Here is a 9,382-nt window from a genome sequence, read left to right on the forward strand (position 1 = left end):
AGACAGTTTTCAGATAAAGAAATCAAAACTATTAATAAGCACATGAGAAAGTGCTCTACATCTCTTATAATCAGAGAGATGCAAATCAAAACAACTCTGAGGTATCACCTCACACCTAGCAGATTGGCTAACATGACAGTTATGGAAAGTAATGAATGCTGGAGGGGATGTGGCAAAGTAGGGACATTAATTCATTGCTGGTGGAGTTGTGAACTGATCCAGCCATTCTGGAGGGCAATTTGGAACTATGCACAAAGGGCAATAAAAGAATGTCTACCCTTTGATCCAGCCATAGCACTGCTGGGTTTGTACCCCAAAGAGATAATGGACAAAAAGACTTGTACAAAAATATTCATAGCTGCGCTCTTTGTGGTGGCCAAAAATTGGAAAATGAGGGGATGCCCATCAATTGGGGAATGGCTGAACAAATTGTGGTATATGTTGGTGATGGAATACTATTGTGCTCAAAGGAATAATAAAGTGGAGGATTTCCATGTGAACTGGAACAACCTCCAGGAAGTGATGCAGAGTGAGAGGAGCAGAACCAGGAGAACATTGTACACAGAGACAAACACTGTGGTATCATCGAACGTAATGGACTTCTCCATTAGTGGTGGTGTAATGTCCCTGCACAATCTGCAGGGATCAAGGAGAAAAAAACACTATCCAAAAGCAGAGGACAAACTGAGGGAATAGAAACACCAAGGAAAAGCAACTGCCTGACTACAATGGCTGAGGGGACATGACAGAGGAAAGACTCTGAGCGAACACTCTGATGCAAATACTAACAACATGGCAATGGGTTCAAGTCAAGAACACATATGATACCAGTGGAATCACACGTCGGCCACGGGGGGTGGGAGGGAGGAAAAGAAAATGATCTTTGTCTTTAATGAAAAATGCATGGAAATGATCAAATAAAATACTATAAAATTAAAAAAATTGACATAAATGTCAATATAAGTACATATCTATATGTCAGGAAGAGCAGGTTTTTCTGGCATGGAATATATGTGCATCTAGGGATGCAAAAAAAAAAAAGCATTCCATTTGTCCTGTTCTCTGGCTATAGTATGCCCTATCTTACTCTTACTATCTTACTCCCAATTTGCTTTCTATTCTGAGTGTTTTTTCTTTTCTCTACTCATTTACTCTAGCAGAACTGTGTAATTACCACTTGAACAAGTTTATTTCTAGTTTCCTATTTCCAACAACATTTTTATTTTTCCCTATTTATTTTATTGTATCACTGACCCTGTGAATTGCAGACAAAATGTTTTTTGACTTTTTATCCCCAGCTCTTAGCATACTGCTCAGCATATGGGTAAGGGCTTAACAAATTTCTGCTAAGTTTGAATAGGTAAAGATTCCAACTTCCAGTTCATTAAAAAAAAATGTTTCCACCCTGATAAAAAGCAGAACCGAATTCTTCGTGCTACCTCTTGACCACTTCAAGTCTAAGAACAGCTCTGAAGAAGCAGTTAGCTTTCCAAAGCCCTGGGCTAGTCAGTACCTACCATATCCTCCAGGAATAGCTCACCCTTTAAGGGAGCAGATTGAATATAATTTAACTAATACCAAGTCACCTGCTTGGCTACCTGTTCTTTTATCAGCCTAGCTGCCAATAATAGTGTTTCTCAGCGCGTTCTCTCCCACTCATCCCCAAACACTGCCTTGACCTTCCTGTCTCCCTTCATCTAGTGAAGGGTCTCTCTACCTGGCCTGGAAAAATAAGATTAGTGTGTGGAACTCTTCTCCAAAGGCAACTGTGGCTCACATTGGAAAGGAAGAGAGTCCTAGGTCATCCCTGTCTGGGATGAAAGTCAGAAGGGATGGGTCAAAATCCTAGCTCTTCCAGGAGTGATCACTGAGCAAATTGACTTAATATTCTCTGAGCTTCAGTTTCCTTCCTCTGAGCTTCAATATCAAAGAGGGTGATAGTATTTATATTACCTAACAAAGTTGTTCAAATTAGCATGCAGTGATAATACATGTATAACCCAGACCAAATCCCCTGCCAGCACTGGGAGGGGGAAGGGAAGGGAGAGGGAGATCAGTTTCATCATAAAACTTGTGTGGAAATTTGTAATTGGTAAAGAAAAGTATATACATATAAGATATATATAATAAATAATATATATATTTTATAGTGTAACTGATAAAAACAAATTCGTATGTGAATTAACATTTAAACATGACCTATTTATTATAATTGGAAAGCCACCCACTTAAGTATTTATCTACCTCAATAATTGGGCAATAAAGATATTTAACTGAATATTGCTCATGGCATTACAATTAGGGAGTGGTGGTTTCTGGGATCTGAACCTATGATTCTCTCAGTGTAAGGAAGTCCTGATATGGACACCCCTTCTACCAATGTTGACCTGGAACTTAAAGACTCAGAGTGTTGCCTGGAAGGTACTAAGAGGTTAAATGATTTGCTGAAAATCACACAGAGAGTATGTGTCAGAAGAGAGACTAGAACCTAGATGTCTCTTGTTCTTAAGCTGCTTCCAGCTCACACATTCTTTCCACTTAACGTTCCTCTTAATAGAACCTCTTACACTTTCCATTTCCCTCCCAATGTTCTCCCACCCACCTTTTACATCAGTTTCCCCTATAGTTTCTCAAATTGTCTACTCTGAGTGTCAACTCCTGCTTTTAGAGCCTAAAAAAATAGATTATTTTCTCCTCTTTCTCTTTCGAAGCATCACAGATGTCCCATTTCATACCCACAGCCCTCATTATAGAAGCAGACAACACAGATTGCCCTGTTTAAAGCCTAGTCCCTGTATTTGACAAATGCTGTGGTTTTCTGAGAATGTGAACTATGAGATGAAGTTTCTCTGAGTTATTGAAGAGTATTATTATAATCTCCTAAAATTATTATTCTAATAATTCTAAGATGGAAGGTAAAGTTTCAAATAAATAAAGAAACTTTACCTTCCATCTTAGAATCAATACTAAGTATTGATTCCAAAGCAGAAGAGTGGTAAGAGCTGGGCAGTTGAGGTTAAGTGACTTGCCCAGGGTCATAGAGCTAGGAAGTATCTGAGGACAGATTTGAACTGAGGTACAGATTCTGAGCCTAGCTTTCTATCCACATAGCTGTTCTCATGAGCTTCTTTTGAAATATTTTGATAACTGCATTTTAAAGTAGGTTGCTTTCTTTGTAATCCTACATATTTTATCATATGCATTTAAAAATATGATTCTAAAAAGGAGTTGACTGGATCCACTAAATAGTCACAGGAGACAATGCTATAAAAAAAGTCTAAGAACTTCATGCTAGTGTTGACACTTTTAAATGGTTATGATTCTATTGACCAACTACATTCCATCAACTTCTTCTTAGACTTCAGAAATCACCCTGTGATATCACAAGCCTAGTCTAACAAATGCTGACCTGGAAATCAGGATTGAAATTGCTTAGTTTATTATCAACATGCCTCATAGTAGAATTCTCACAGCTAAAGTAGTATCTTCTTTGTATGAATGTATGTATTATTGCTAACAATCAATTTTCTATCCATTTATTGACATAGATTCTGCTGAACTTAATAATATTCCATGATTGCTTTGCTCTATTGGATAAAAACATTTACGAGAGGAGAGGACAATGCTTTTTACTAAGCCAGAGAGTCTGTGAAAAGCAAGAGATTTTGTTGATATTTTTATGAGGCTTTTAAAGGAAACGTGGTGAGGTAGAAATGCAAATTATTGTGGATAACCTATGATGCAAAGAGCAATTGAGGGACAAATCTAGAATCAGTAGATGTTGCTATAGGACGCTCTCTGCTGGCCATCGAGTAAAAAAGACTTAGTTTTGATTCCCTGTTAGCTCCAAAGTTGCTTTCCAGTTCTTCCATACTTTTTGGACTAGGGAGTATAGACAGAAGGCAAAGGGGAAAAGAAGTTAAATACTTGGGCAGTTTTTCTTCCAAAGGTAAATGATGTTTGAAGAAATGGAGAGAACAATTCTGAGTCATAAGTAGATCAAAGTAGAAGATCATTGAGTCTTACTAGTTCAGTTTTACAGATGAGGAACCTGAGTTCAGGAGAGATTTAGTGATTCATACCAGCCATAAAGGTAATAGGTATAGAGGTGTGAATTCCACACAGGTCCTTAGACTCTTTACACTGTGGTACAGATTCTCTAGCTATACCAGGGGCAGCTAGGTGGCATAATGGACAGAGTCCTAGGCCTGGAATTAGAAGACTCATCTTCCCAGTCTTAGACATTTACTAGCTGTGTAACCCTGGGCAAGTCACCTAACCCTGCTGGCCTCAGTTTCCTCCTCTGTCAAATGATCAGAAGGAAATGGCAAACTGCTCTAGAATCTTTGCCAAGAAAACCTCACACAGGGTCACAAAGAGTCATATAAGACTGAAACAGCTGAACAATGACAATCTTATACCTGGGAATCAAGGTGATGCCAAAGCTGTGAAAGAGGCAGGTACTTATAGTGATGAATTATGGAAGCTGCATGAGGTGGACACATATAAAAAATGATTCTGGGAAAGATCCCCTAATTGCTCATTGGCAAATGGACAAAATCTTTCTTGCAAAAGAAAGATCCAGTGCTATATGAATGAGTGAATTAGCATTTATGAAGCCTTTACTGCAAAATATTGGGTGATGCTCTGTGAAATACAAACAGAAAAGTAAGGCAGTTCCTGTTCTAAAGGAGCTTACCTTCTAATTCAGGAGAGAACATATAATAATAACATATTTCCAGCTGCAAATCAGCTGGAAAAGTCCCATGGTCCTTAGGGTACAGTGGCCAAGCAGATGTTATTGCCTTTTCAAATCAGTATTTGTTTGTCAATCACTTCCTACCTAAGTTTTAGTAAAATCAAGAGTTGAATTAGATAATGTCTAAGGCTCTTCTGGGGCCAAATCCCATGATCCCCTTTGAAGATTTAATAAACAAGGTTATTCCCCCAAAGTAAAGAATCAGTAAGACAAGTCCTTGCCTCCCCAAATCCTGCAATGATCAATGTGAGCATTGGGTTGGGGGGGTGAACCCTCTTCTATGTAGAGAACTAATATGTTTGGTAGAACCAAAGACTTAAAACTGTAAATCCCCCCCCCACCCCTAGGTCATTTATTCTATACCCTTTATTTCCAAAAAAAGATGAAATGAGAAAATTGAGGTTGTGGAGAGGTTGTGACCTCCCCAAGGTAAATGTTATAGCATAAAGAAGTCTAATACTCTCCACAACAGACTCATTGTTCCTTCTGCCTAGTCAAGTCCAGTTTGTCTACTCCCAAAGGACAGGGGTATAAGACCACCAGATTTCTACATTGGAACCTTGTTACCTCTAGCCTCATTCTTATCCAGCAATTTATGTCCCAAAGGAATCTTTGCAAAATACACACACCACAGAGATGCTTTTACTGCTCTGTCCTTTGGTCACATGGGAAAGAAGTTTAAGCCAAGAGAAGAATGGAGCAAGAGACCAGAATTCTGGAGAATTCCTGATTCCCAGCCTTTCCTAGATCAAGAGATCCTGAGGATAGGGTCTTGTGCCATGCCAATCTTTGTATAATGCTTCTTACTAGTAATAGGTGCTTAATAAATGTTCATGGAATTGAATTATACTGGATTGTAATACTAGAGATGATTTTGGCTGTCATATACACTTTCCTATGTCTTAAAAAAAAAGATTATATATCCTACATGAAGATGTTTCTTTAAAAAGTAGATAAAGCTAATCAGTTTCCCAAAGTCCTACTGGGGTGCTTCATCCTGGCATGGTTAGGTCCTACTTTCTGGATAAGGTTTTGAGTGAGAGCCACTCTGCTGTTCAGGGACCTTTTTAGCTTGATTTAGAGGGGTTATCACTATTGTAACTCATGAAGAACTTTCACTTTATAAGTCACAGAATCTGTGTTGGTGTGTAGAAGTCTAGATCTTTCTAAAATTTTTAAGTATCAAACAAATAGTTTTGGACTATCTTCTCTTCCCTTCTTTCCTTTTCCCCCCCTCCCCACACCCCCTTCTTTCTTGCTTGCTTTCCACAAGATGTAGTCAGATAATTTTATAAATCATCGGGATGTTCATACTTCCAATGTTTCCGGTTATTTCCCCTTACATATATCATGGCTCCGAAGAAACCTCCTAATCCCCCCAGGAGGTTGCCAGAATTTGTCCCTGGCATTGCTAGACCCTGATTTGTGGGCCTTAAGTCCCTGCCGGGCAGAGTCCTGTCTTTCCAGTAAGGGCTGTATCTTGGGTTGTCAGAACGTTTAGTGAGTAAATCCAGCAGCTCAAATACAGACACCGACGCGGACGCGCGGAAAAGCTGTCTCCCAAGTTTAATTGCCGGATTCGATTTCTTGCGGAATCGCTTTTGATGTCGGGAAAATCTCTTTAGAGGGTATTTGTGGCAACTTCAACCCCAAAGGCAGAGATGAAGAATGGGGAAAGAAAAGAGGGATGGGGAGGGGTGGTTTGAGAGAAGGGGTTGTGTGTATGGTGAAGGGAATTGCTGGACGGGAAACACGGGGCCTGCGAAATAAACTCGCTTCTCACTGGCTTGAACTGCTCCTCAAGGGTTCATTGCTCCTCTGGACCACGGCCCCAATCCCAGACTTGGAGATTTTCTTAAGGCAGAAGCCTGGCTAGGCGCTCCACCCCTGCATCCCCACTCTTCTCCCAACCAGCTCAATAAGATCAAGAACTCCACTTCTAGCCCCCTTACAGAAAATTCCATGCGTTGGCACAAAATTATGCGGAGCATCTGGTCTTGGGGAGGAGCAAGCCCTGACTAAGGATTTGGGAAACTTACACAGGTTCAGCAGCCACTCCGACCAAACACAGGACAGAGTTGGTTACTTTAGTTGATACCAAATCGCTCGCCTATCTCGGGTCGAGGGGAGCTCAAAGCGTTCTAAACCCCACACCCCCCCACACACACCCTTTGCCAGATTCTGAATCTTCTTTAGACAGAGCAAATATTCATTTCAATGGAATAATTAGACTAAGGCAGCTACTCCTAGGATAAGACCACTGACAATACTAATATATTTCGGAGGGGTGACCTTTCCAGGAGCCAGCTGTCCTGGGCTCCCACCATCGATTTGGTTTTGGAAGCCATTCACACGCCGGGTTGGGGTGGTGGTGCTGATGGTGGAATGAAATCGGCTGCAAGGACAGAAAGTATAACTGGAAGGCCTCCAGTCATCGGTCAAAAGAACCGTTTCTCTCTCAGCTGTGTCGGAGCAGTTCTGCTTCCCTCGAATCTGAGCTCCTTGGAAACAGAGGGAGGGAGGGGGAGAGGGTAACAGTCTCTCCCAGCAAAAAGAAGTGAGATGAGGAAGCTGAGGCAGATAGCTTCAGTGTGGTTGCGGGGATAACCATCCGCATCCCTACTCATCTCTTGGTAACTGGTGAAAACTTGCGCGGCCCATCTACCTAGTAGAATAGAATGTAAGCTCTTTGAGGGCAGATATAGTTGGGGATTTTTGTCTTAGCGTTCTCATGGTTGGCATAGTGTGACTCAGTGGCAATTTAATAAGTGTTTGAACGAATGCATAAATAAGGGAATGGAAAGGGCTAACCCCAAAGTTCGCCGATTCCGTACCTATAGAATTAAAATAAAGCTCAATGTGCAAGAAGAAGAAAGGAAAAAAAAAAAACCAAGCCTGCGTTTGACTAAGGATGATAATGAGCCTGGTCTTCCGCAAAGCCTCTTTTTCTGTACTCAAACCCTGAGGTTAGTGAACCAGAGCCCAAATAGAATCTCAGTGGATGGTCCGCAGAACTTCAGCTTTTAGCATGATTGATGCTATCTTCGCCATTAAGGGCTATCATCGCAATTAAAGGCTACATAATTAATAAAGATTACACCCATTTTATTTAAACTTCACCCTTAATTAATTTGGCGGGTGGGTGAGGGGATTTACGAGATCTCCGAGACTCATTTGCATTTGGAAAATTCCACCAGCGATGCTGCATTGGTGTCGCAGGACTCCAGATTAATTGGTTTAAATTAAGTCGTGGACAAATGTCTCCTCCCCAACCGGTATTCTTTCACTGGGGAAACTCAGACAGCGCCTCCCATTGCCGACCTCCACCGGTTCTTTGCAGCAAAACAAAATTCTCCCTTGCTAAGTTCTGCCCCCCTTTGATGCCCAGTCGGCTGGTTCCAGGACCTTGCTCCCTGAAGAAAAGTGGGTCTTCTCTATTGCGCCAGAGGGTTTCAGACCCTTTAGGGCCTCGGCCAGCATGAATAGACAGGCGTCCCCTGGTAGTCGCATACCCGGCCTGGGAAACGAGTGAAGAGCAGCCTAGTATTTGCCTTCTTATGCCCTTCCGCTCTCCCCCAGACTACCCCATTTTCTGCACAGGCATAAATAAGGCTTGTCTCTTACCTAATTTTACTCTGCCAGTTTCAGCCCAGAGTAAGTTCAAGTTTTAGATTTAGGAACTAAAACTTAGAGCAGAGGTCAAAGTCTTCAGAAAATCTCCTGCCCGTTTTACTGCTGGCTTGGCTCAAGTTAGTGGGAAAAGGAAAATTATGACCCTTAAATGATTATGACGATTAACCATAGACATGGGAAGGAGACACTGCAGTGCATCAGCTTTGCTCAGTATGGGATCTATTTTTGGAACACCTGAATCCAGTCATTTGATGGAGAGGGAGAGTAATTCTAAAGCTAATGACATATTCCTCCTCGAGTGTTCAAAATTCCATTGGTGATCAGGAAAGGGTATTAGCCCCTGACCTTGCTCGTATCTACCCAAGCTCCCTGCTCTCTTAGCAACAAGAGAGACAAGAAGATGCTATCGGGAATAAACACTTTAATCTTGCTTCTCTCCAAGGAGTAGCTGCTCCAGCTCCCGGGGAGCCGAGAAGATAAGCCCTGTACCTCCTTCTCTTCCTCCCTCCTGTCCTACCTTCTTCCCTCCCACACATTCTTCTCTCTTGAAGAGAGGAACTCTCAAAAACTGCCACCCTACAGGCGACACCAAGTCTTCCCTTGTTTCCCAAAGCCTGGTGAAATTCACTTTTGTCCGGCGTCACACACATGTTCCTTGCTACCCGAAACAGCAATGAAATCCGATAATGAAATCAGCTCACCGAAGGGATCACAAGTTCAAAATCCCCCACGACTTATTATTCCCTGCTCTTTGAAACGCACGCACGCAGACACACACACACACACACACACACACACACACACACACACACACACACGGGGATGGGGTTAAGTCTGAGTCAAATAAAACCATCCTGACCCAAATTCTTTGGAAAGGAGAACAAGCAAAATATGACCGAAATTATTCCTCCTCTGCTTTCCAGAATAACTCTATTGATGACTGTTTCAGCAGCAAGCTTTAGGGAAATGAGCAAAACGATTCTTGCTAGA

Source organism: Monodelphis domestica, chromosome 8 (genome assembly GCF_027887165.1).
Source record: "Monodelphis domestica isolate mMonDom1 chromosome 8, mMonDom1.pri, whole genome shotgun sequence".
NCBI classification, from domain to species: Eukaryota; Metazoa; Chordata; class Mammalia; order Didelphimorphia; family Didelphidae; genus Monodelphis; species Monodelphis domestica.